Raw genomic sequence first — 27,493 nt, forward strand, 5'->3', positions numbered from 1 at the left:
TAAAGCTCTAAATTCAGCTCTCAGTTACACCAGAATAAATCTGTAGTAACTCCATTAAAGTCACTTTAAAGCAGTGTAACTGAGAGTGGAATTTAGCCCCCAAAGTGAGTATTACTAGCTTGTCGTTTTCATTGTGAGAGAGACTTTTTTCCAAAAGAATGACAGTAATATTAAACAGTCACATTTGAAGGGGGTTGATATATGCTTTACCATCCTGCATTCTGCAGTCATACATACTTATACATAAGCTGTCATTTCAGTTAGTGATATTAGTTTAGCTGGCATATCATTTTTTCCTGTTGATAGGGAGAAAATAACTTCACTGATAAAATTATGCATCTTAGTTATGAAGGAAAAAAACAGGCACCTTATTTGGGAAGCCCCTGTTTGTGAAAGTGGACACACTAGAACTCTTCCTAGCTTCTTACTAATACATATGTCATAAATATAAAGGGAAGGGTAAACACCTTTAAAATCTCTCCTGGCCAGAGGAAAAATCCTTTCACCTGTAAAGGGTTAAGAAGCTAGGATAACCTCGCTGGCACCTGACCATAATGACCAATGAGGAGACAAGATACTTTCACAGCTGGAGGGAGGGAGAAACAAAGGGTCTGTCTGCCTGTCTGTGTGATGCTTTTGCCGGGGACAGAACAGGAAATGGAGTCTTAGAATTTAGTAAGTAATCTAGCTAGGTATGTGTTAGATTATGATTTCTTTAAATGGCTGAGAAAATTAAGTTGTGCTGAATAGAATGGATATTCCTGTCTGTGTCTTTTTTGAACTTAAAGTTTTGCCTAGAGGGATTCTCTATGTTTTGAATCTAATTACCCTGTAAGGTAATTACCATCCTGATTTTACAGAGGTGATTCTTTTTACCTTTTCTTATATTAAAATTCTTCCTGTAAGAAATGGAATGCTTTTTTCATTGTTCTTAAGATCCAAGGGGTTTGGGTCTGTGGTCACCTATGCAAACTGGTGAGGATTTTTATCAAGCCTTCCCCAAGCAGGGGGGTGCAAGGTTTTGGTGAGGATTTTGGGGAGAAAGACATTTCCAAACAACGCTTTCCCAGTAAACCCAATCAAACGTTTGGTGGTGGCAGTGGAAGTCCAAGGGCAAAGGGTAAAATAGTTTGTACCTTGGGGAAGCTTTAACCTAAGCTGGTAAAAGTAAGCTTAGGAGGTTTTCATGCAGGTCCCCACATCTGTACCCTAGAGTTCAGAGTGGGGAAGGAACCTTGATAACATGCAAGGTGAAATCAGTCAGAGCTGCATTACTTTTGGTGGTGCTGATAATTTACCACTGCCATGTTTACATTAAGAATTGGATGTCTTTCTAAAAGATGTACTCTAGATCAATCAGAAGTTGAGTTTGATGAAGAATTTGATTTCAATGTGTGAAATTATATGAGCTGTGTAATGCAGCAAGTCAAACTGGATGAACATAATGATCCCTTTTTAGTATTAAAAATCTGAGCTACAGGCCCTACCAACATTAGGACATTCTAACTTCACTGACACCAGCTGAGCTCCATCATGCTTAGCAGCACTAGAAGCCCAAGCATAGATGGGCTGCCAGCTGCCACTGGCATTTTCAAGTGCTCTCTCAGTTAGAATCACTCTATGTTCATGGCAGCTTGACCTGTATATCCTATAAAGGAATGTCTATGCGACTAGTGCTACAGTGGCACAACTACAGTGCTGCAGCTAAGTGGATGAAGCTTGCTAGAGTGGTGGAAGGGTTTTTTTTGTCGCTGTAATAAATCCAACCCCTCAAGAGGCAGTAGTTGGGTCGTTGGAAGAATTCTTCCATCGACATAGCTATGTCTACAGTGGGGGTTAACCTAACTATGTCATACAGGGTATGAAACTCTTTACAATCATGAACAATATTGCTAGGTCAAAATAAGGTGTGGTTGGCATGCTGCCTCTGTAATGCTCATGCTTCTGTCTACGGAATTCCCTAACCCAGGAAATAGTTTAACTGTCTTTCTACACCTGCTCATGAGAACAGTGGTAATGGGTATGTGTGAGTGTTTAGCAAATGTCCTATGAGCTAGTTAGTGGACTAAGAGACCTGGCTCTGCTGTGAGACCTTAGGCAAATTGCTTTGCTTTCTGTGGACTCGTTGACTTCACTGGGACTACTTGTATGAGTGACTGCTCATCAGTGGAAGTCAGAGGTTCATAATTTCTCCCCCCACCCGGCAATGATTAATATAAGATATCCTTGGGTTTCTTATTTGTATCCATCCATAAATTTATTATGATGATCATGCTTGGGTCTGAGATTCTTCTTTCCATTTTCCCTGGTTCCCCTTGTACATTGCTCCTCTTCTTCCTAGGTCCTTTATTATTTCCCACACAAGTAATTTCCTTCCAGTTACAATTTCAGAGATGCTCCTAGGAATCATTACAATCATCTAGATAATAGAATGGAGAAGTTGATGTAGCTTCTAAATGAGATGGAGTCATTTAAAAAGGCCATCTCTCTATCATCCCCTTGAATCCTAAACAGAAATTAGAGCTGTGGAAATGTTTGCAGTAGAACTTGAAACCAGGAGAAACGTGGCTGATTTCTAATCTTGTTGCATACTTGAAATTTGTAGCTCAGGTGAGTTGAAAGGTTCATTGTTGACTGACTGTAAAGCTTTCAACCAGGCCTGGGATCATTTATAGCTTTGCATTGAAACTTGATTTTATTTTTTTCATGTCTTCACCATGAAACTTGCCAGAATCACCTGAGTTTCTTTTGTGTTGATCTGTTTTAAACCCCCACATTTAAAGCAAAACTGAAGGAAAGGTGGATATTGGAGTTAAACCCAATCCAGAATATCTTGTTCTGTTTTGGAGTGTTTTTATAATCAAATCCCTGGATCCAAATCTGGACCTGGATCCAAATCTGTCCTTGTGCTTAGAGGTTGGATCCAAATTAGCAGCAGCTAATTAGCTTTGGAGCCTGCATAGAGTAGACGCTATGCAGTTGAGCTAACCAGAGCCCTAAGGCAACAATAGTACAGTAGATTTCATGGCCTTCCCTTAGAAATCTCAACTTTTCTCATGTCTTTACTTTTCTCATCTTTGTTCTGCCTCTCTTCTCTTTATTTCACCCCTCAAGTGGGTCCTGTGTAGAAAGGACTGAAATTGTTCTAACTTTCCTTCTATCAACATATAGGTACAGCTACAAGTCGATTAGCTACTACTTTGCTTACCTGCCTTGTTGTAGATCTGATTCACTAAATGCTTGATTCTTCCAGGTGCTGTGTACCTTCGACTCCCACTGACTTCGGTGGAAGTCGAGAGCACTTAGCACTCTTGCAAGTTCAGACCCTAGGTAGGTACCACAAGCTTGGCTGTAGTTCTGATTCTAGTGCTGGCTTGTTATAATACTCCTCTTAGCCTTCTTGGGAATTAAGCAATATTAGTGTTCTGACAGCTAATGTTTTAAGCAACGTGGATTGATGGACGCTGTGTTGTTGTTTTCCGAACCTTGAGGTTGGTTTGGAAAACAGGCTCTCTCATAAGATTGTCCGGTGTTGGAGAAAAACTCAAAAATAGCCTCTCTCATAAGAATTTGTAGTTCTGGTTCTGACCAAAACCAAGTTGTGCAGAGAACCGTTTAAAATAATAATAAATTAGCCATGCTCTTTCCCAAATCCCAGAAAAGATTTGGATTCCGTTAGTGTTTTGCGATGAAGGTTCATGTTGGTCCTTATTTCATCTAAACCAGGTTGATCGTCCTCTACCGGCGCTGGCAAAGGTGTCTAGAAGAACTACCTATAGATCCAGACCCCTCCAATAGCCTGCTTTCAGCAAGACCCATGGCAATTGCATGGCCCATGCCTTTCAGCACTGTCAGGATAGATGTGTTCACTGAAAAAAACCATAGATAAAGTTTAAAGTAAATGGTTGATGCTTTCCAAGAAAAAGGACCTTATAGGAAAAATAAAACTGTTTGAATGACAAAGTTTTATCTAGCTCCCTAGCAGGTAGCACTTTCCCAAGGTATTGATGCCATTCATGTTTAATGCTTCTGTCAGAGGTGATAGGATTTTAAAGGAAAACACTGCTCCAAGCCAATGTGGGAAAAATAGAATGGAGTATGTTAGCAAGATATGTTACCTGTGTTCTGACAACTAATGTATCTTTCTTTGCATCACTGCACCTTTGTCCTCTATTGTTGCCAGATAAAAAGAGAATCATTATGGATACTCCCAAAAACAGCTGGTAAACATATACAATAAATTAAGTTCTAGGTTCTCCTGACAGGACTTTAGCTTAGAAAATTCAATGCAATATCTGTACAGGGTCTAAGTACATTTTTTGCAAAAGTTACTTGAGAAACCTGTCAAAATTGATGGACTGTAGGTTGTTGTTCAGAGTGCAGTTCTGGAATTCTGCTTTCCCTGCAGGAGGGGAAGAATCATTTTTTATTTTTTAAATTGCTCATTTTTTTTCTTGGTGCTTTCATATTACTGCTTCTCTTGTGCGTGCAATGCATTAAAAAAGGGTACTGGCCAGCCAGCCAAACTCTTTAAAACATAACTGTCCTTTCCTGAACCACTGAACTTGCTCAAAAAGACACCATCTACTCAATTATATTCTTACAAGAAGGCAAGACTGAATTCTTAGAAAAGGTGTGGAAGAGACAGTGCACAGATCTGAGAGACAAGATGAAGAGGAGGGGGAGACTGCTTAAAACAATTGTTTCCCCATGCTAGTGGCTACCTGTGGCAGCCAAGAGGACTATATCTTCCATTGCAATTCATTGGTTTTGCCTAAGGTACCATGGTAAGGCAAATTAATTTAAGCTAACCTTGTGGTATCTTATCTGACAAACAGAAGCCATGAACTGGTTCAATTTGGAATCTCAAACGTCTGATGACTCTCCCCTAGATTCAATATAGGGGAAGATATAAGTCTGTGTCATTGGCAATGATTGATGACTGTTTTTTTAGGGAAAAATACACTCAGCTTCTATGCACAGAGAACATGTTCCAACTCCCTTTGAAGTCACTGAAGTCAAGGGGAGTTATTTGTATGCTAAGGTGGGAGAATCTGACTGCTCTTCACAAGCAGAGACAGCTCAAGCACTTAGGTTCTCTCTCTGATCTCTTCAACCCCTTATAATTTTTCTGCACTAGGACAGTCAGTAGTAGTGACACTGATAAATGAGATCAATGTGAAAAATGGAAAAAGAAAATGATCCCACAATAAAACACATGAGGCAAGATAAAAGAGAACCCCAGCATTACATTTTGAATTGACCTATGGCCTTGGGGTTAAATCACTGGACTAGGCTATACAGAATGAAGGTTCAAATTCCAGCTCTGCCACAGACTTTCTGTGTGACCTGGGGAAAGTCACTTAACATATGTCTGTATTGCAAATGGGAGGTGCAGTTAAAGCTCCTTTAGACATACCTGCGCTCAAAGCTAGCCAGTGTGTGTTTACAGGAGGTAGGTTGAGTAGCCACAGTAGTGTAGCCATGGCAGCATGGGCTAGCCTCCTGCATTACAGACCCAGGGTACATAGTCGAGCAGCAGGCTCCTGCTGCTGTGGCAGCACAACTATTGTTGCTGGAGCTAGCCTTGATCTAGCTAGTACAAGGCTAGCTCAGGTATGTCTACCCAAGCTGCAGTCACACCTTCTGATTGCAGGGTAGGCATACCCTGTGGTCAGCTATTCAAAAGAGTTTACCCACTTCTAGGGAAAAATCTATGACCTGGCTTCACTCTCTTGTACTCGCATATATACACCATCTTCCTTCACTCCCTCTGTGGTGTCAATTGGAAGCTGTCCTCTTCCACTATGCCAGACAGGCTAAAATGAATAAGAATAAAATTCAAGAGAGGGATGATTAGACTCCAATTGCATTATTTGCGAGTGAAATTGAAAGTGCAGGATATACCACGTGAACACCAAAAAGAAGGTAAAGTGCAGCAAAAAGGTTGGTTTGGGTGGTGTCAAATACTGCACAAGAACAAATGGTGCAAAGACAAGAATAATCTCAAAATAGCAGAAAAATCATGTCCACTTTCCAGCATGTTGTAGCATCAATGGTAAATAGTGTATGCGGCATAATGCTTCATAATGAAGAACTATAATAATTGACTGAGGTATAATATACCAGGTATCTATCTGCAAACTCCATTCGGTTTGGTTAATTGAATTTTGATTTAACCTGTACTGTGTCCTTTGCTTTTTGAACTGAAGTCTCTGTCTTGGTCTGGGACACCCAGGAGGTGGTAGAAACACAAATTTCTCTTCAGTATATGTTGAGCATAATAGAAGTTGAGGTAGATCTTGAACCATGCTGAATTGATTGTCGCTCACTCAAAAGAGTTCCCGTATGGCTGTAGTTCAGTGCCATGATACAATCACTGAAACAAGCTTGTCCTCCAGTGCCTTCCCAAAATCTCCCAGCAAACTCCCCCAGGTGGCCAGTCTTGCCATCTTTCCACTCTGCACTTGCAGAGAGTGCCCCTGCCCAGCAGTCATGGGCCAGTTCATATCTGTCTGCTCAGCATGCTGGTCCCCAGCTGGGAGTTTCCTATGCTTCTGATCCAAAGAGCCACCAGGATGCAGTCTCAGCAATCATTATCCACTATCAGCATGCTGCCATCTTGGCTGGTGACATCAACGTCACGGTCAACCTTTGGTCCAATGCTTGCATGCACCAGTGAGCTGAAAGCCCTCTGACCCTCTATTTTCATACCCTGTTTGTGTTGAGAGTGGGGACTGTTGGAGGCTTAGTAATAGAAATATTTGGATGAGTACATCACTCTTCATAGCAGGGTTCAAAGGACTCTGTAAAAGCTGGCAAGTAGTATCCCCATTTTACAGATGGGAAACAATTACCGAGGAGTTAAGCAGCTTGCCCAAGTCACACTGCAAAGTTACCTGAAGAGGCCGAGTTGGGACTAGAACTCCAGTCTCTGAACTCCGTCCCCTCCTCAAACTGTCCAGTCACACTAATTCCCTGCCTACCTCCACTACAGCTTGTATTTTGTTATTAACCCGCAGATGCCACACTAGGGATTTCTTTTTTATGCCTTATATGTTCCCCTTGAGGAGAACAGCATGGATTTTCTGGTGCTGCTGGTCATTAATGCACCATGTGGACATGCCTTGGATCTGGACATTTCAACTCCTGCTGTTGTCAATGGATGTAATGGTCAAAGAAAATATTTATATTGTCCTTTAATTATATACAAGAAACATGAGGACCTGACAGGGATGTAATCCACTGAAAGGGGAGGAACAACAGCAGCACAGAAAGAAGCCTGCTAAATCTATGAGCTGCTCTCTTCCTGGTGACAATGTAGAGAGCTAAAGGAAGACTGGAAGATGCCATCTCTGATGCATTCTTACATAAAGCAACTTATTGCAAGGAAAGGATGGGGGGCTGGGAGGTGGGAGATCAGTGGTGGAACACTGTGTCTTTTATTTCTAAAGAACAAGAATTCAAATGCAATCTAAGTTCCAGATGAAGAGTAGCTAGGGAATCCTGGCTAAAGGGCCCATTTTTGGAGCTGCAGATGCTCATTGCCCCTGAAATTCAGGACCCCAAGCCATAGTAGCAGTCGTGGTCATAATTGTTAACAGTCTCTAGAGCAGTGGTTCTCGATGTGTTACGTGGGTGGCAGGTTGAGAAATACAGCGCCCCCTCCAACTCCCTACAGTCCCCTATGCCCAGCACCCCGCCCAGAGACCCCTCACAGAGGGGGCCAGGAGGGGAGTCCGTGGCGGGGGGGCAGGCAGATGAACTGAGACTCTGCTGTGTGGGGCTGGGCAGCCAGAACCCGGGATTCTGTGGTGCAGGGCCAGGCAGCCAGACGTGGACCCTGCCATGAGGGGACAGGCAGCTGGACCCAGCCACGCTGATCCATCTAGCTGGACCGGGACCCTGCGGTGTGGGGCAGCTGGCAGCCAGAACCAGATGCTGCCATGCAGCGCTGGGCAGCTTGGACCCCTGCACTAGGCCAGGAGTTGAGCACCAGGCGTGGGCTGGCAGGCAAGACCCTAGGCATGGAGCCCCACATAAAACTTGGCACTCTGCAAAACCCTGGTTCCCAGCATCCCCCATTCCCTCACAGCCCAGAGCCCCTCCCCCCACAACCTGCCCATAGACCAGGGGTGGGCAAACTTTTTGGTCCGAGAGCCACATCGGGGTTGCAAAAGTGTATGGAGGGCTGGGTAGGGAAGGCTGTGCCTCCCCAAACAGCCTGGCCCCCCACTCCCTGCCCCCTGACTGCCCCCCTCAGAACCTCCAACCCCCCTACTCCTTTTCCCCTGACCACCCCCTGATAGGCTCCTCAGGACTCCCAACCCCCCCGCCCACTCCCTGACTGACCCGACCCCTATCCACACACACCCCTTGACAGGCCCCCTGGGACTCCCACGCCTATCCAACCCCCTGCCGTTCCCCGACCCCTGTCTGCCCCCCAGGACCCCCTGCCCCTTATCCAACCCCCCAGGCCTCCTTATCATGCCGCTCAGAGCAGCATGTCTGGCAGCCGTGCTGCCTGGCCGGAGCCAGACACTGCCATGCTGCCCTACGGGAGTGCACAGCCCCGCCGCCCAGAGCGCTACCCGTGCGGTGGCGTGACTGGGGGAGGGAGGACAGTGGGGGAAGGGCCGGGGGCGAGCCTTCCTGGCCAGGAGCTCAGGGGCTGGGCAGGATGGTCCCACTGGCTGGATGTGGCCCTCGGGCCATAGTTTGCCCACTTCTGCCATAGACCCACTCGCCAGCCCCCTGCTGACAGGAGCCCTCCTGCAGGCTGCCAGATGCTTTCTCTCCCTCAGCCAGCCCTGCCCCCTATCGGATCAGAGCAGCAAATTTTGAATTTTTTTAGCACGCAGCTGGACCGTAGCTATGTGCTAATTGGGCTGCATGGGGCCTGTGGGCTGACTACTGCTGCTCTGGAGGCTTAAGTATGAGAGGCCAAATTCTGCATAGATGTTCACCAGAAACTCTTGGCCAGGAAGGGAAGGGTGGGTATAAGACGACACTGGTGTCAGCACATCTGTTATGGCGCTTTGTCCTTTAAAAGTGGGTAATCAGGATACTGTGGTTCCCCACAGGTGGGACTGGGAGTCTTCAGATGAAACTCTTGATTAGGAAGGCTTATGGGGGTGCCTGTGAGGTCTGTGACATTCACTCCTGACTCTGTTATTCATTAGTTGTCCCCCATATTCAGTTGGTTTCCAGGTCCAGAGGTCCCTCCTGCAAGGCTGGCAGCAGATGTATTCCCAGGTCCAGAGGTCCCTCCCCAGCTGGGTTTAAGGGAAGGCAGCTGGGCAAGCCATGCCTGAGAGTCAGTCAGGAAAAACAGGCAGAGAGAACAGAGGTGGGGTTTTTGCCATGGGCCTGAGGGAATCTGCAGAGAGTAGTAAACTCTATAGGTGCTCCCTGGGAATAGGGAGACAGGGAGGCCTGGATTAAAGGGAGAGGGAGACTAAATCAAGAGGAAGGCCCAGAGGACTGGCCCTGTGGCCCCTGTCGTGTACACTGGGTAGGGTGTTGGGAAAGACCCTGGAGGAAAGGGAGACTTTTATTATGCCTAGGGCAGGAGCATTATTGCTCTGAGCTTTTGAACTCTAGTAGGGCCCTTGGGGAGGGGTAGCTTTGGAGCCTGAAGACCAAGTGAGATAGATGAAGAGCCTGGAGTCACAGAAGGTGGTGGAGTCCAAACCTTCTGAGTTACAGTTTTGGACTTTCTTTTGTCATCTGAGGTGTCCATGTTACTAAATTACCTTATGAAATGGGTGTTATTACCAAAGAGAGGGTTGGGGAAGCAAAGGGCGGGGTGTATGCAGGGCCATACCAGGAGGGGGTGCTGTGAGATGTGACGCTCTGACATATGCTATCTTGCGCTTGGCCCCTTATGTATGATATGGCCTCCCAGAGCTCATCCCCAAGGTCTCTACCCAGTCCTCATTTAAGACCATCTTAAAGACCCACATCTAGATCCTACTTTGAGAGAAAGGATGGCTTTGTAGTTAATCCATTGGACTGAGAGGCAGGAGACGTAGGGTCAAGTCTAACTTAACCACTGATTTCCTGTGTGACTTGGGCATATTGCTTAAATTCTCTGTGCCTCAATTCCCCATTTGTAAAATTGAAATATTTCTTTTCTCCTTCCCCTTGTCTGTAATGTCCATTGAGCTCTAAGTTCTTCAGGGCAGGCCTAGTCTCTTACTATCTATTTGTACTCCACCCTGCACAATGGGACTCTGGTCTTTGTTGGGGCTTATAGAAGCTACCATTGTACAAATAAGAAATGGCAATACATTTTGCTTAGTTCTGACAGTTAGTTGAATTGACGTCTGCTCTTCTTCCCATAATCTTTGTGTATTTGTCCTTCCAGACAAATCCACTTTTAGGATTTGTCTATGCACAGACTCTGCACCCATTTAACTAAAATTAGTTTAAAAAACAATTTAGCTAAACAGGCACAAATCTGAGTGGACACTATTGTATTGGCATATTTTTGATGTAAGCTAAATTGTTTTAAAAACCAGATTTCAGTGAAATGAGTGTCAACACAGGCCTTGGTACCAGCTTAAGTAAATTTGTTTCAACACACACCTTTCATTAATCCAGTGCATACCTCTAGGTGGACAGGGCCCCCGATTCTGAGCTTCTACAAGCAAGAATAGCTTTTTCACAGATGTTTGGAAAATACTAGCACATTTTGGCTGCTACTGTAAATGAATTATTAATTATAATACCCTATGCAGCCTTCAGGGGCAGGGGTAATTTACTTCCTGCCCTTAGAAGGATAGTTAATATTTTTAGCCATGACCCTATGTAACAGAAAACATTAATCCATCACTGTTTTCCTCCTATAATAGAGGAAGGATAGTCCAGTGGCTAGGGTGCCAGACTGGGAGTTGGGAGCCCCAGGTTTAATTTCTTGCTCTGCTACAGACTCCCTGTATAGCTGTGAGCAAGTTACTTAGCTTGTCTGTAAAACAGGGAAGTGCTATTATCCCCATTTTACAGGATAAATGTGTTAAAGATTGAGGCACTCAGATGCTACAGTCATATTGGAGCCACACAAGTACCAAATCTCTCTAGTCATTCCTTTCTGCGGGCATGCTCTAATGATGTACATTGTTATGCAGGGTGGTTACTGACCATCAATTACACTGTTCAGACTATAAATGTGTTGGACGTATCACCAGTACAATTACTGTCCAACTTCTAAAACCAGCTGATCTAGTTTTTTGAAATTTAAACATTTATAGAGCTCCACAGAAATAAAGCTTAAAAACCAAAAAATGCTTCACCCTTAACATCTTTCAACAGATCTTATGGTGCTGGGTGGAAAATGAATTTAACAGGATATTACTGCTCTGTTGCAATATTTCTGGTGTACAACAATATTATAGTTGGTGTTAAACTTTATTACTAGCCCTGTGATAAAATTAGTTCAATATTGGCTGCTTTTATAATGTGGTTTTACAATTGCAATATGGGATAATGTGATAGTACAAAAAGAGAGAGAAATCAGAGTATGGAGAGGAACAGAAAGTTACAGGGTAGGTACAGGACAGGGGTTGCATTTTAATGCAGGTTGCTGAGAGAAGCTCTCTACACTGGTTACTTGATGCAAAAAACCAAACCAAAACAAAGCCTCTCTTTTCTATTAGAAACTGAACAATTTGGTTGTTTTGAAATGTTTGCCAAAATGAGAGAAAGTATGAACAAGGTGACAAATTATTACATCTATGAACTCATTCACCTGGAGGTGAATTTAAAGTAAAGTCATCACATTGTCATTGGCAACCTAATGCATGGATGCTTCAAACAAAATGTAACTGCCTTTTTAAGAATATTTATTTTCCCCAGGCAGGGTTATTTAACCTTCACAGTATTTAGCACGTTGTGACATACATGAAAGTTTAATTGGCATTGTCTGATTAGGCCAGCTGAGGATCTGGGCCTGCATGTGATTATTCCAGCTGAATGTTTAATAAGATGCATGCTACAGTTCTAAATCAACTCCAGCTGAACAAAACTGGCAAAGAAAGAGCATAAGATTTCAGGTCAATAAGGTGGTTCAAGCAGAGAAGGCTTTCTTTTTGCTACTTCCTAGAATGCCACTTAATTGTTCCTTGAGGACCCATTTCACGAAAGCACTTAGCATGTGTTTTAAGTTCCTGAAAAGGCTTTCCTGAATCAGGACCTGAGTAGTCACTGGCTGACAACTTGGCCTACGTGGGCATTCTGTTTTCCAGAAATGAAGCACTGTCCCTTGCCCACCCTAAATCTGGATTTCTTTAATTTATCTCTGCATCACCATCATTCTTTTGGGGTAATACATATGGCTTGTTACCTGATGATAACCACCTAGATTATAAAAGACATGGGAGTTTATTTCAAACAAGAGACAAGCCTGGAGATGCAAAGTTCTGATTCAGATCTGGATTAGAAATTCCCAGTAGTCTAGGAACTGCTCAGATCCTGAGGTCCATATCTAATGGAAACCATTGCAGAAGATCAGATCAAAATGAAAGCATGACTAGCCACCAACTGATCTTTTAAGAACTTGGGTGGTTTGGCAAACCATGGATTTCACTGGTTGGGATTTAAGGCATCTCTTGGACACTGTTGTACTCGTCACAAATGAAAGCTGCTATCCAAACCAAGGAGACATATTGCACTATGATGATGTTTTGGCATGATAGCTCCCTGCTGATTTCAAAAGAAATGTCTGTTTTTAAAACCTGATGGTACAATCTGACCCCAAATGTTTCCTTCTTCCAATTCTAATCTGTTCTCATGTTGGGCTGCATGCTCCATTTATAGTAAAGTGGAGTGGTAAGTGTAAAGATTATTGAAAATGTTACAAACCTGAGCAGTGTACATTAATGTGTTCTGCTATCCAGCCATGAGAAATAGATATTCGTGGTATACTGGGAATGACTAGAAACACCCACTGGAGAGATGAAAGCCCTGTGGGAAAGATGTATAGTACTGCACTACTACAACCTGCAGAAACAGGGTATGGCTTGTGGAAAGATGCAGCAAAATTTCACAAATCCCTTGTGACCTGAGATTAAGTCCAGGCACTCCCAGCATTTGCAGCTGGACCATCTATATGCTTGGACAGCCATGGAAACACTATCTGGCTACACTGATGTGGATTTTGGATAATTTAGGGTCCGATTTAACACACATTGAAATGAATAAAATGTTTTCTATTTATTTAGTGGGCATCAGATAAGGGTATTAGGGCCATATTTGACCACTCTTACTTGCATAGAGTAGTACCTAACTCCTCAAGTTCGAATTGAAAGCAATGGAACTAATAGAGGAGTAAGGCTCTACTCAATGGAAAGGTGGCAGAATCTGGCTCTTAGCTAGTTTCTACTGTTTACGGCAGCACTAACGTGTTCTCTAGTTTGCTGTGGTAACTTATTTGTGGTTTTCCTGGGTTCCTTCACATCTTCAGACCACACCCCCTTTTGAGTTTTCAGATCTGCCTGGGATGGTAGCTGTGCTGCAGATGGGTACGGTAGCCATGCTATGAAGGAGTTTTGGCTTGTGCATAACTTCTGGAAGCAGGTTTGTTGTGTAGTAGACTACTGCATCTTTCACTGCAATCACATCATTATACCATGTTATGCTGTGTCACATTGTATCAGGTGTCAGAGTAGCAGCCGTGTTAGTCTGTTTTCGCAAAAAAAGAAAAGGAGGACTTGTGGCACCTTAGAGACTAACAAATTTATCTGAGCATAAGCTTTCGTGAGCTACAGCTCATTTCATCAGGTGGGCTTTAGCGAGTGAAGCTGCTGATCAGAAGGCAGCATAATTCACCGCAGCAACTTGAGTAATGTTTACATGAGAACACCCGATTTTTCGAGCTGGCTGATTTTCTTAAAACTGAGTGGCTAGCTGAAAGATAGCAGTACTAGTGAATGAGGGGGATTAAAGCAGAGAATAATTAACGGGTTTAGGTCAGTTCGGTTTATCTATCTATCTATCGCTGTAGTGTACTTACAAGGAGGAGGGTGCTTAAGGGCTAGATTAAGGGTTGCTTCTGTATAGATGGTTAGAATGGAAAGGACACAGGGACCCCTCTGCACAGCCAGGTGGGGAAAGTCTTGAAATGTATGCTCCCCCCCCCGCATATTATTAATTAGTATTCCAGTAGCACCTATGAGCCCGGACTCCACTGTGCTAGGCACTGTCCAAACAAAGAACAAAAAGACAGTCCCTGCTGCTCCAGATGTCACAAATTGGGTGTAGTTGGGCCACTGCTATTGGCTTCTGCACCAGCCAGCAGTCTGGGGCCAGCACTGAAGAAGAGAGCACATTCCTTTGCCCCTGTGTGTTCTTCCCCTTGCACTGACAGAGGGGATTGCCTCTCTCATCTGTAGGCAGAATATCTCCAGCCAGTAGTGCTGGTGCTGTGGGTCTCCCCCTGCAAACATAACAATAACTCCATATGTCACAGTAAAGCCTTTATACCGCAGCTGTCATCCTGAAGGATTTCAGGGTGCGTACAGGGAGCGCTACATCATACAGCACTAAAATGCAGCCACTTAAGGGGTGACACAGAGCAGCCTTCAAAACAGTGCCCAGCAATATTGCAGGAGGGGCTTTCTTTCTGGCTAATTAGGGACACAAAGTATCGCTCCACTGCAGCACATTGGGTCTCTAAGGGTATGTCTGGACTGCAATAAAAAACCCCATATGCTCAAAGGTATTTAGGTACCTAGATCTCAATAACTCAATTAAAATCAGGCACCTAAATACCTTTGAGGCACTGGGCTATAATCACTGGAGGAAAGGGCATGGGGGCTAAAGCTGGCTCTTCATTGGGGGTGCTCCGAGGACCAGCTTCTGATGCTAAGTAGCACCATATTCCATCAGAAATCCTACTGATGTCAGTGGGACTACTCAACGTGAGTGAAGGGATCAGAATGTGGCCACATATCTCCAAAATTCTAAGACAACGCTCCCTTTAATGTGGTCAAGACCTACCTATATATGTGTGTGTGTGTGTGTGTGTGTATATATATATATATATATATATATATATATATATATATATATATATATATATATAAAAATAATATATACACACAGTATATAACCATCTCTCTGCTAATGATCAGTTGAAAAGAAGCTCCTGGCTGTAGATAATGTAGAATTCTTATTTCTGTAATCCGTATGCCCATGCAAACTCAAAAAAAATCCATCAACACCAGAGAGCATAGTTTTGTATACTGTGAATGCATTGCTGGGTTTTGTTTCTGCCCCCCTTCTTTTCTTGAATGGCAGGATGGGCACACACGTCCACACAGAGGGCAAAGGCTAAAACCTCAGATGGGCTGCTTCCAGCTTCATCCATATTTCATGATTAAGAAGATGACAGAATTCTGCTTTTATTTAATAAGAATATTCCCCAGGTAGCACATGTGTGCCTGTCCTGGCCCTATAATTACAAACTGTTTATGCATTAGCTGAGCCACTTCACCTAATTGTCTCCCCTTCAACTCTTTTAAAGAGCTAGCGTTAGCCTTGGTCAGATCCATGTTTCTCCTCAAAATCAGCAACATTTTTCACAGGTGGCTTTAAAGGAGTTTAAAAGAGAGAAAACAGAGCATTGATGTGATTAGAGGCCTGAGGAAAAAAGCAGCTGAATTTCATCCTTTCTGAGCACAATCTGCTTCTACAACACAGACAAACGTTGTGCTTCAATAGTCAAAATGTCAGATAAAACTCTCCATATTAAGAACTATAATCTGAGAACAGCCGCTCCCACCAATAGAGACAGGGGTATGGTCAGCAGGAATGAAGTTTTATAAACCGTAAACTCATTGGGTCAGGGACTGCCATTTACTATGTTTGTACAGCACCTAGCACAATAGGGTTCCAACCTGGTTGGTGGTACCGCAATAGACATGTTGCACAATTATACTAAATAAACTTGGGGATTTGATATGATTTATAATGGATGTGCCTGGTGCTTTTACCAAGTAAATACATGGTGCCCTAGTCAGTGTTCCCTAGGACTTTTGGGCACTGGTTATGGAAACTCAACCCCCTCTTCCCTAACAGTGAAATCCGTCAGCAGATTGGACCCTTGGCAGCAAGCCAAGGCAAGAGCCTCCTACAGAAGGCTCTGAGGCAGGAGTTGGGGGGTTTAAAGGATGCGGGAGTACAATTAAAGGCAGAATGGCGTTCCCCCAGCTTGGATAAGTAGTTCACCTTCCACAGCTCCCCCTCTTCCTTGAGAGCGGTCCCTCCTGTTCCAATCTATTTTAACCAGGAGAGATGGTCCTGAACCCCAGTGCTTCTTCATGCTCACTACAGCCCATGGAGGCTACTTTAACAGGGTGCCAGTTATGGCTGCCAGACCCTGGAGTGGGTACCCAATTAGCCCCAGGAGAACTGGAGAGGGGCCAGCTGCCTCCCTTCAGTCCCAGTGCTGGCATGTGGTCTCTGCCCCAAAGGATATGTCTGCACTGCAGCTGGGAGGTGTGATTCTCAGCATGGGTACATAGTCGTGAGCTAGCATGCTAAAAATAGCAGTGTGGCCATTGCACCCTGGGATGGCTGCCTGAACTTGGACCTAAAGGGGTGATGGGCTTGGACTCAGGTGGCTAGCCTAAGCCTCTCCCTATGTCACAATGTCCACACTGCTAACTTTAGCATGCTGGCTCAAGCTGAGCTGATGTGTTTCCCAGCCCAGACAGACTCGCATCTCCCAGCTGCAGTGTAGACTTACCCAAAGAATTTACAGTCATAAGATCCAGTTCTGCAAACTCTTACCACCAGCATAGAACTTTCTACCCAGAACTAGCCCACACGAGGAAGACCACTCGCTACTTGCAGTTGTGTTTGCAGGATCAGCCCCTACGTTTAACATAATATAGAAATGATAACAGCAAACAGCAGAGGGGTGAGGGAAGGCAAAGGCAGAATGATAAGAGCACTTGGTGGCTTTAGTTATTACCCATGTATCTTCAAGGATCCCTCGGCTGCTGCTTGTGTCTATTCCAAATGTTTTGTTCCTTGGTTAGAAAAGAAAGTTGTTGTTTGTGATTAATGTAACTTTTTGTGTTTGTGAGACCATGAGGGTGGGTGGAAGGGATGAGAATGGAGTCAGCAAGCTAGAGGTATGGTAGCTGAGGGACCATATTTTCAACATGAAAACCCAGGACAGTTTTGCAGTGACATTTTTAGGATTAAAAAGAAAAGGAGTACTTGTGGCACCTTAGAGACTAACAAATTAGAGTCTCTAAGGTGCCACAAGTACTCCTTTTCTTTTTGTGAATACAGACTAACACGGCTGCTACTCTGAAACCTATTTTTAGGATTGTGAAGCAGTCACACAAAAGACCAAAATGCACTTTTTAAAATAAGTGCAGATGTCACCATTGCCAGCTTCTGTCTCAACAAGGCATGTGCAGCTTCTTGGAATAGAGAACGTCTTCCACTCAAGTAGAATCTAAAAGAATTTAGCAGGACCCCTGAACACAGGCCATTGATGTTCATTTGGAGCAAAGGAGAAAAGCTCTGCTATGAGTGTCAACGCTCATTAGATTCGAAACACTGTTCATCACACTGAACACTCATTCCACAGACTGTTTGTTCCTGTAAAACAATGAGCAAATTCTCCATGGTGCAGCAATACATCTTGAACAAGCCCTAACGTTTTCACCACTAACATGGAGAAGTGGAACATTTCAGGCATCTGCAAAGCAGCACCTGAAATACCAACAAATCATAGGAGAAACATGGACATATAGTAATCTTATATGAGTGGACATCAGGCCTGAGGGCTACATGTGGCCTGATGGATAGTGCACTGGATTAGGATTCAGGAGACCTGAGTTCTATCACTCACCTGATGTGTGACCTTCATCTCTCTGTTCCTTGGTTTGTTGGGGATAATGATACTGAACTCCCTTCTAAAGTGCCTAGAGATCTACAGATGAGAAGCTCTAATCAGAACTAGGTGGTATTAATAATAAAAACAGACTTAGCAAAATCAAGATGAGACCAGCTCAGCCATCTTCAGTAGATTGGGAGGGCTCTGAAACCTCCATGCCATCAGACAACGACTGTGATAGCTCTGGCCATGGTAAATGAGTTAATAGCAACTCAGGCTCAAACAGGTGCTCAAGAGAGGGGCCTTAAAGGCAGGTGTTCCAGGAACAGAAAGGAAGAGGCAGATCCTTGCCTGGAAAGTACTGGGTAAGAAATGCTGAGCAAGTTAAGTATTTTGATATTTTTCCTGTCATCAGAAAATACAATTCTCACTAGAAGGTGAGGGTAGGGCAAATTACTTCACTAGCTCACACCCTGCTCCTGCCTTTGCTCCAAGGGAGAGGCTCTGCCTTTAAGCATGCTTATTTTGAACTTTTTTTAAGTTTGGCTTGATTTCTCGACAAGGGCTTGTGAGTGGAGGTAGCTTCTCTCATTTTAACTGAGCTAATTTACCATCTTCTTTGAATCTACAGCACTTCACCTGCTTCTTCATGCAAGCTCTTATCTGACCTAATTAGATGAGAGGCCACACAGGCTGTCACAATCTGAAAGGCTATCCACCTTCTCCTTGCTTGGTGGGAGGGCTGTGCAGTGTTCTTGAAGGTATCAAACCAGAGCAAATTCTGCCTAACAGTTCCCTGGAATAAACTCTTACTTTACAGACCCAGTGCCTTATGTCTATTCAGCAGCCACAAGATGGATACCCAATTGCAGTGTAAGACAGAAAATGCATGACAACTGGTGAGTGATGCATTTGATATGAATAAGGTGAGGGGGCGGGGGAATTAAGAGGTAATGCTTAGTTACCTGCTCTATTTTTAAGGTAGTACTCTGTTCTCAGCTGTAACGTGCAGTATTGTTGTAGCTGTATTGGTGCCAGGATATTGAAGAGAGAGAAGGTGGGTGAGGTAAAATCTCTTATTGGACCAACTTCTCACCAACAGAAGTTGGTCCAGTAAAAGATATTACCTCACCCGCTTTGTGTCTCAGCTGTAATTGGCGATCAGCACAAATCCCCAATGCTGTCCTAGGCTTACTCTAGATGTTACAAATGTGTTTGATAAATATGGCCCTGGCCTAGCCTGACTCTGTCAGATTGGGGGTCACTCTTTCTTTCCATTGCTGTTGTGAAAATGTCCTTTGGCCAACTCGGTGTTAATTTTATATGTTTTAGAGTAGAAGCCGTGTTAGTCTGTATTCGCAAAAAAGAAAAAGGAGTACTTGTGGCACCTTGGAGACTAACAAATTTATTTGAGCATAAGCTTTCGTGAGCTATGTGCTCACGAAAGCTTATGCTCAAATAGCTCACGAAAGCTTATGCTCAAATAAATTTGTTAGTCTCTAAGGTGCCACAAGTACTCCTTTTTCTTTTTTGCGAATTTTATGTGTGTTTGACCTCCATTGAACAGTGCTCAGAGGGAAAATGTATGAGACTTGACTTAACATAGAAGACATGCAAATAGTAGCCCAGAATAGACAGGAATGGCAAAGCCTGGTTTGATAGTGTGGGCGCGATTCAGGTTCAGAGCTGAAGTAAAGGGCGGGAGTAAAGGGCTTTGGGGTTTGTTGGAAGAAGCTCCTATTTCTCTGAAACAGGCTAGCTAAACCCAATAACCTAAACTGGACCAAAGTATTCCAGCCTCCAGGAGACTAAACTATTATGTGCCAAAGGAAGGATTGAGGTGCACCAGTGCCCAAAGCCCCTTCGGTGTGTAGTCTTTTGATGTGCTTAATTGTATGCATGTGCTTTTCCAGCACTAATAACAAATGCTCACTACATGGTGAGGAAGGAGAGTATTAAGTAGATTGTGATTGCTTGAATTCATTTGTTCAAATTTATTTGTTCAAACTTAATGCCTCAAGTAATTTTGTTTGAATAATTCATATGTGAAATCCAAGCTGTGAGTTCTGATTGGCCAGCTAAGTCACATGATATGATTTGTTTTTCTAATTGGATGAGTTTGCAAGCTCTTTCAGCATTAATATGTAATATTAAAAGGTTAGTTACCATGAAAGCTAGCAGATGCTGCTTTGATCTTTGCTGTCTTTGCGCAAACATTTGTGCCAGTAAAACTGGTCAGCAGGATTGTTCATGGGAAGGATTCATATAAAAAGTGGATGGAGAAAATTCATTTAAAAATTTGAGAAAACATTTGTGGTTCTTTGCTCACAGTCCTTGACTTGTTGTATTCGGCAGACTAAAGGAACCCCAATTTTGTTCTGTTTAGCCATGAGGAAGAAATTCCCAGTCACTCTGGGAATTCCCCAGATGGCAGAATCATAGAATATCAGGGTTGGAAGGGACCTCAGGAGGTCATCTAGTCCAACCCCCTGCTCAAAGCAGGACCAATCCCCAACTAAATCATCCCAGCCAGGGCTTTGTCAAGCCTGACCTTAAAAACCTCTAAGCAAGGAGATTCCACCACCTCCCTAGGTAACCTATTCCAGTGCTTCACCACCCTCCTAGTGAAATAGTGTTTCTTAATATCCAAGCTAAACCTCCCCCACTGCAACTTGAGACCATTACTCCTTGTTCTGTCATCTGCTACCACTGAGACCAGTCTAGATCTATCCTTTTTGTAACCCCCTTTCAGGTAGTTGAAAGCAGCTCTCAAATCCCCCCTCGTTCTTCTCTTCTGCAGACTAAATAATTCCAGTTCCCTCAGCTTCGCCTCATAAATCATGTGCTCCAGCCCCCTAATCATTTTTGTTGCCCTCCGCTGGACTCTCCGATTTTTTCACATCCTTCTTGTAGTGTGGGGCCCAAAATTGGACACAGTACTCCAGATGAGGCCTCACCAATGCTGAATAGAGGAGAATGATCACGTCCCTCGATCTGCTGGCAATGCTCCTACTTCTACAGCCCAAAATGCCGTTAGCTTCTTGGCAACAAGGGCACACTGTTGACTCATATCCAGTTTCTCGTCCACTGTAACCCTAAGGTCCTTTTCTGCAGAACTGCTGCCTAGTCACTCGGTCCCTAGTCTGTAGCAGTACATGGGATTCTTCCTTCCTAAGTGCAGGACTCTGCACTTGTCCTTTGACTCCTTGTTGAACTTCATCAGATTTCTTTTGGCCCAGTCCTCTAATTTGTTGTAGGCCTTCTCTATATTACATGGTTTTGTTGGCAAAAGGCAGCTTTTGCCAATGCAACTGTAGACGTGTACACACTGCAATGATACTTTTGGCAGCAAAACTCTCCTGTTCTGCCAACAAAATAATACCACCTTGAGGAGAGACATAGAGCTTTTTGCAGCAAAGTTAAAGCGATAAAGCATCCATGTAGATGCTGCCATTTGTTATGTCGCCATAACCATCATGTGATACTAGCTGCCCCATGAGGCACTGCAAATATTTTCCAAAGCACTCTGCAGCCAGTTGCACAGTGGGATAGCTACCCATGGTGCACTGCTCTCTATGTTGATGCCAGAACTGCTAGTGTGGATGTGCTCTGCTAACCCAAAGAGCATAGTGTGGACATGCAAGAGCAGTTTAGTTAAAGTGGTGACTGTATGTCAGCATAACTTTTGTTGACAAAACTCTGATGAAGACAAGTCTTTAGTGATATGGGGAGGCAGGGGGAAGGCTTACATTACTTTCTTTCTAAAGGTTCTGGGTAGCTTTCAGGGTTCATGCAGTTTGTGTCCATTTCTGAAATAGCTGCTTATAGAAGCAAGCCAGCTTGCAGTAGCAACACAAAACAAAACTGGACTGATTAAATGCTTTCTGAATCGATAGTGAGCAATGTGTCCATCTGAAAATGTCAGTTAATAAAAGTTTACCTGTGCCATCTGGTTCTGAACTGGCAAGACATCCTGAGGTCACAGCTCTTTGAATTTAGAATGCTTTGGGATAGCTTTGCTTCTCCGGGCAGGGTCTGCTAAGATCAGCAACAGTATATGGGCATAGAATCCTTCAAGGCAGTTTGTGTTGAGAGCAATTGGTACTGTAAGAGAGCCTGTTTCACCTGAAGTGTGTTTCATGCAGTTGGAAATCTAGGAGAAAGTTGTATGTGCTGCAGTAAGTCCCACCCACGCCTCTGAGTCAAGGTTGCAGCCACGTGTCGGTGCCTTGAGTGTAGGCTCCTTTTCAAGGTAATTTTGTAGGCTGATGACAAATTCTTCTGATCATATAGCATACTTAGCACTGCGCTAACAATTTTAATCTTCCAAGAGCTCTACAAGCTATTGAGTCTACCATAGCACCTGGAGGCACTGTGCATATAGGAAGATAATCTGATGCAAATAACTTGCCATCTAAATAGAGAAGGATAATAAAGGACGCACCATAATCCCTTTGGTGCAATGGGGGAATTGAGCTACCGTGACTTGCCCCAGGTCACACAGGCAGCCTGAGTCAGAGCAGGAAATTGAACCCTGATCTCCTCATCCTTAACCACAAGACTCTCCTCCTCTAGCCTAAGTGTGGTCCCGCAATGAGAGTGGTGCAAAGCTGCATAGTGGGAGTGTACCTGCTGCTATAACTTAGGAAGGTGCACTGTGCACTCCCCTCTGCAGCCAGCCAGGCTGAGAAATATGCTTTTCTCCCTGCCTTCTTTGGGGTGTGGCCAGCAGCCACAGGGGCATCAATGGGATCTGCGCTTGCATTTGAGGGGCACAGGGATTGCAAAGGCTGCACAGAGGACATACAGAGATGCTTCTTGTGTCCTTTTTCCCCCCTTCCCTGCAGCATGGGTGTACATTAAGATCTCATTTACAAGGTTAGCTTCACAGCTGTGAGGACTAGAGCCATACATGGTGTCCTAGAATGAAACCTTCAATTCTAGAACACAAATGCTGCAGGTGCTATTTTGAGGATGGGGAGGGGTTTTGTGGGTGGCTAACCAAGATCCTTGACCTTTCTACTTCTCCCCCCCCCCCCCCACAAGGGCCACACATTTTGGGGACCACTGTCTGCCAGAGTCCACCCAGCTATGATACTCATTGGCCGTACAGGGTCATTTGAGCTTGGTGCGATATTAACCAGCCATAAAACTAGTGCAGTGTTCATTTGTCTAAAGATGCTTTCCTGCTCTGTGCACCATAATGAAGCTTGATATTGCAAAGCTAGAGAACAAGCAGTAAAAGATCACCATTAGAGCCCTGCGAGGATCCTGAGGTGTTAGCATTAAATAATTAGTATTGATCTGCACCACTAAACTAGAACTAAATGGGATGGTTCCATGAGCTATTTTTGCCTAGAGGCTCTATGCTCAAATATAGCTTCTTGGGTTTTTTTCCATCCAACCTACTATGAAGTTGTGATCTTCAAGGAGCTATTGGGGAAAATCCCATTGTAGAGTGTGGCAGCCTTTATAGTCTTAAGGGGCCTTAAAGTCACCAGTTACTTTTTAAGTTCAGGCCCTTTTGGGTGCTTGTTATGAGAAGCTGAATTACTGAAAACCAGGCACCCAAAAGATGCAGCCCCAAAAACAGAGGCACCAAAAACCACTTCGAAAAACATTGGCCCTCATTTTGAAATTTTATTGAAAAAATAACATTGTGGAGACTTTTTTCTAGGAAAAAAATGATTTTTGCTTTTGCCCACTTTCTAGGAAGGGGAGGGAATAAATGTTTTTAAAAATCCCAGCTACCTCTTAGAACTTGTCAAACATGGGGTTGATGATACTTTGACTCATCTCTTTAAATATAAATCCTTCAGATTAAGGGCTGTCTCTTGCTATATGTTTCTATAGTCCTCTGCGCAACAATTAATTATGAAGGCAAGGACAAGAAGCTTACATGTGATGGGGGAGAGAGAATAGGAAGCCAGTTATGTTAGGAAGATTTAATCTGGAACATGCATGATAAATTTCAAAGTGAAGGCTTTTTTTAAAAAGGTTAGAAAATTCATTTCAGTACTTCATGTCAATTGGACTCCTTAATATACAGTGTAATGGCCCCATAAGGAAACTAATTTTTTTTTCAATATGCCTCAATTATAGGTCTCCAGAGAGATAGAAATAACACATTACACATTGTAAAGCTGGGTGCAGCCTCTTCCACTTAGCTCTGCAGCTGCCTTTGATCCTGACATTGTATTACTATGCGCCATGGTGTCATGTTCTCAAGGTATTGGGGGTTTTATTGTTTAGATTTTTTGCAAAACAAGAAGAAATGGTCATGCTGCTTCCATTAGCTTTTTTTTGGACTTAATAGATTGTAAACGCATCTGTTCTGGGCTCTCTGCTCCCAAGAAAGAATTAAGAATACAAATAATAATACAATAAAGTATCACAATGAAGGCAAGTCTCACATTGGAGACACAAGCTCATAGAAAACATTCCCACTGCTCCAGAAGTGGAGGAGGACAGATCTACAGGTCTCTGAAGGGTGTACGCTCCAAGGAGTGAGATGGAATTCTTGAGTGGGCTCCAAGGAGCCGCAACTGTTAGAAGCACTGTTACTTGAGTCACTTAAAACTATTAATGTTTTGATAGAGCCTAGAGGCACCTATGAAGATCAGGCCCCTGTTGTGATAGGCACTGTACAAACACAGTAAGAGATCATGCCTGCCCCAAGGAGCTTACAGGTTAAATAGACATTAGAGACAGGAAGTATTACCTCCACTTTACTAATGGGAAATTGAGGCCTAGAGAGAGTGCAGGCCAGATTTTTCAAGTGCTCAGCACCCATAATTTAGGTCAAATTTGAGTAAAAAGCTTGGCCTTTAATATGATCGCTTTTCAGAATTTAGCCACAGAACTGGTGCCTAAATGGAAACTGATCTTGCTTGAAAATCTGATCCTAAGTGACTTGCCCAAGATGTCATGAGGAGTCTGACAGTCAGTAATTGAACCTAAAGCCCCTGATTTGCAATCCAACGTTAACTACAAAAACATCCCTTTCTCTCTCTGTCTGAGTCACTCGAAACTAAAGTGGAACAATCCTGCATTGGCAAGAAGATAGACTATATCTGACCAAACTAGTTATTTTATCTCTCACTTCCATAAGTCCAGGCTGGATCCTTGTCCCTACCCCTGGCTGGATTGCACCAATGAAGAAGCTGGGAATTTGCCAAATCCAGTCACTTAGGCAGTTCCTGAGTGGTGTGCAGTCAGTATAATGGCAGCCCCAGACATAAGGAGCCATGGCTAGAGAATGGCTTCTGTCCGATGATCCCTGATTGCCATAATGGCCCAAAAGGGTTGTTACAGCCCACTGTGCCTAGGACAATCCTAATGCTACCCGGCTGACACACACATGCATCAAGCAGAGCTCTGGTACAGCTTTGGTCTGGCTGACTGGCCAGTCTTTGCCTGGCTTTTCCCTAGTCTGTCAAGCTCTGTCACTTTCTTATGTGCTTACAACTGTCCCAGTTGTAGACCAGAGACAGTACCTTTAACATCACATGCTTAAAATAAGCATTGCCTTATTCCATTTATATTGATCATGAAATTAAATACTTAGGAAACGGTATTTTATTCTGACCTCATTTTCCCCCACCTCCCTAGTTGACATGTCTGTGCAAATGTTGGAGATGAATAATGTAAATAGCTTTCTTTAGCAGTGATGGCTTATTAAAATAGCATTGGTGTGAATTTCTCTCACTAACCAGGAACCCTACTGATGCCAGTTGCAACACCAGGCATGCATTATTCAGCAGCCAAAGGAAACCCATTGTTCCAGTGTTCTGGAATTAATCGGTTCAGTATTAAAATGACCTGTCACCAAAATATCCTGTTTACCCATCAAAACAGGCTCTACTGATGGCAGTTGGATTTCCTCATTAGAGCATTAAGCATTAAAATGCTCCTTTCTAAATGCTGTGGGGACCTACTGGTGTTAAGGAGAATGTAGGGAAGTGATCTCTTTCATCTGTCTTGAGGACTGGATCTTACAAACTGCTATGGGAGGGGGGGAGAGAATACAGCAAAGAACTCCTGGGAGTTATGAATCAATCACTCTGAAATATATAATGCTATTGTGCCTGGTCTAAATATGATTGTTTCAGGCTTAAGCACTTTCCAGCTACAGCAGGAGTCATGCAAGGCCCTTGACTTCGTTATTTCACTTCCATGCAGTTTTTTAGCCTTGGAGCTGTTGTCTGAAAGCTATGCCTGTTGCTAGATGGCCTTTCTTCTAGTTCTCCTCTTCTGACCCTTGACCTCTTTAGCATTCTTGCTCTCCCTGTTGCCAGGGTAGTATCTGAATATCTGGCCTTGCCCTTTTTTGCCACTCTGCTGTGTTCTGTTAAGGAGGCCTGGAACTGAGCTACAATCAGGGTGCATCTCAAAAAAACCCTTGTGGATCATCTGATTGCATTGAGTCCTGTGTGAACACTAACAAAAAAGGAGTTTGTAATAGCAGAGAGGTTGACTTTCTCTCCTCCCTTTATGATATTACAATTCTAGATAATATTACAATGTACAGCCTAACAGGTATTGGGGAATAACGAGATGAAGAGATTTCCCAGTCTATACCTCATTTTATTTCATTGCTCTGTCTTGGGCCAAAGTTTTTTCTAAATGAGGCTGCACCAAGACACACAGAAACTGGGGTGCCTGCAAAAGCCGATGTCTTGAATCCTCTCAAATAAGCAATGTGGGATTACTGTGCTCTTTCCAGCTTTCATTAAGGCACTCATCCGGGACTTGAGATCTGGGTTAGAGTTCTAGCTATACCACAGACTTCCTGTGTGACCTTGGGCATGTCATCTCCTTCACTGTCCTGCACTCTGTTTGTGCTTTTCTGCCTAGGGATTAGAAGAAAAGAATCCCCAGACGCACACCACCCTGGGGTGAGAGTTCACCAATTATCTATCAAGCAGCAGAGGTGCCACCAATACTGCAGACCCATCCTCTTATCCACACTTGTCTGTCTTGGTGACTCGGCCCCAGCACTGGAGAGTAAAATCATCAGTGCCATATACCTGCACATCTTTCTGCCGACCAGAGGCTTCAGCCATTTTAGCTTCTAGCTCAGCACTCCAGGGGCAATCACGCAGGAAAGACCTTCTCCCTAGACTGTGGGATAATTTCCCTAGGGAAGATGCTGTCACTTGGAACCCTTAAAATGACACTCCATAAAGCACTAGCAATTGTACTGTAGTGAATGGATTAGCGATAAGGGGGATGGTCTAGATGGCCTAATAGATCTTCCCTGTCTTCAGTTGCTCTCCATCTGTAATTCTGTGGACTTGGCCTGTTGCCAAAGGATGTTTTAGGGATGGTTCTGCCAATCTCTTTTTCACTGGAAATTTTTTCTAAAAGCTTTTTTTTTTTTTTTTTTTTCAAAATTTCTGAAGAAAAATATTGGTTTTCACTGAAAACTTAGAAAAAATTGTTTTTGTTTTTAAAAATAATTTTTCATTGAAAGAACAGAAAATTCCACCCCCATCTCTTCCACTACACTGACCGTGGAAAAGTCCTTTTGTAGAAAAAAGTGTTTCAGTGAAACGTCAACCAGCTCAGATCAGTTTATTTTGCATTAGCATATCCAGTGCCCTGCCACTTGAATTCTTCAGAGCAATGACAGCTTCA

General features: G+C 43.6%; 1 long non-coding RNA gene across 1 annotated transcript in view; it reads left to right on the top strand.

Annotated features, from left to right (window-relative positions):
• Nucleotides 1-18,131: 18,131 nt before the first annotated feature.
• The window catches only part of LOC122458554, a 57,520-nt gene continuing 48,158 nt past the window's right edge, over nucleotides 18,132-27,493 (top strand). Inside the window, exons 1-2 of the long non-coding RNA XR_006278599.1 lie at nucleotides 18,132-18,219; nucleotides 18,675-18,753. This is a non-coding gene — a long non-coding RNA (uncharacterized LOC122458554). The remainder of the gene's footprint in view (nucleotides 18,220-18,674; nucleotides 18,754-27,493) is intronic.

The sequence above is a fragment of the Dermochelys coriacea genome, chromosome 2, assembly GCF_009764565.3.
Source record: "Dermochelys coriacea isolate rDerCor1 chromosome 2, rDerCor1.pri.v4, whole genome shotgun sequence".
In the NCBI taxonomy this organism is placed as follows: domain Eukaryota; kingdom Metazoa; phylum Chordata; order Testudines; family Dermochelyidae; genus Dermochelys; species Dermochelys coriacea.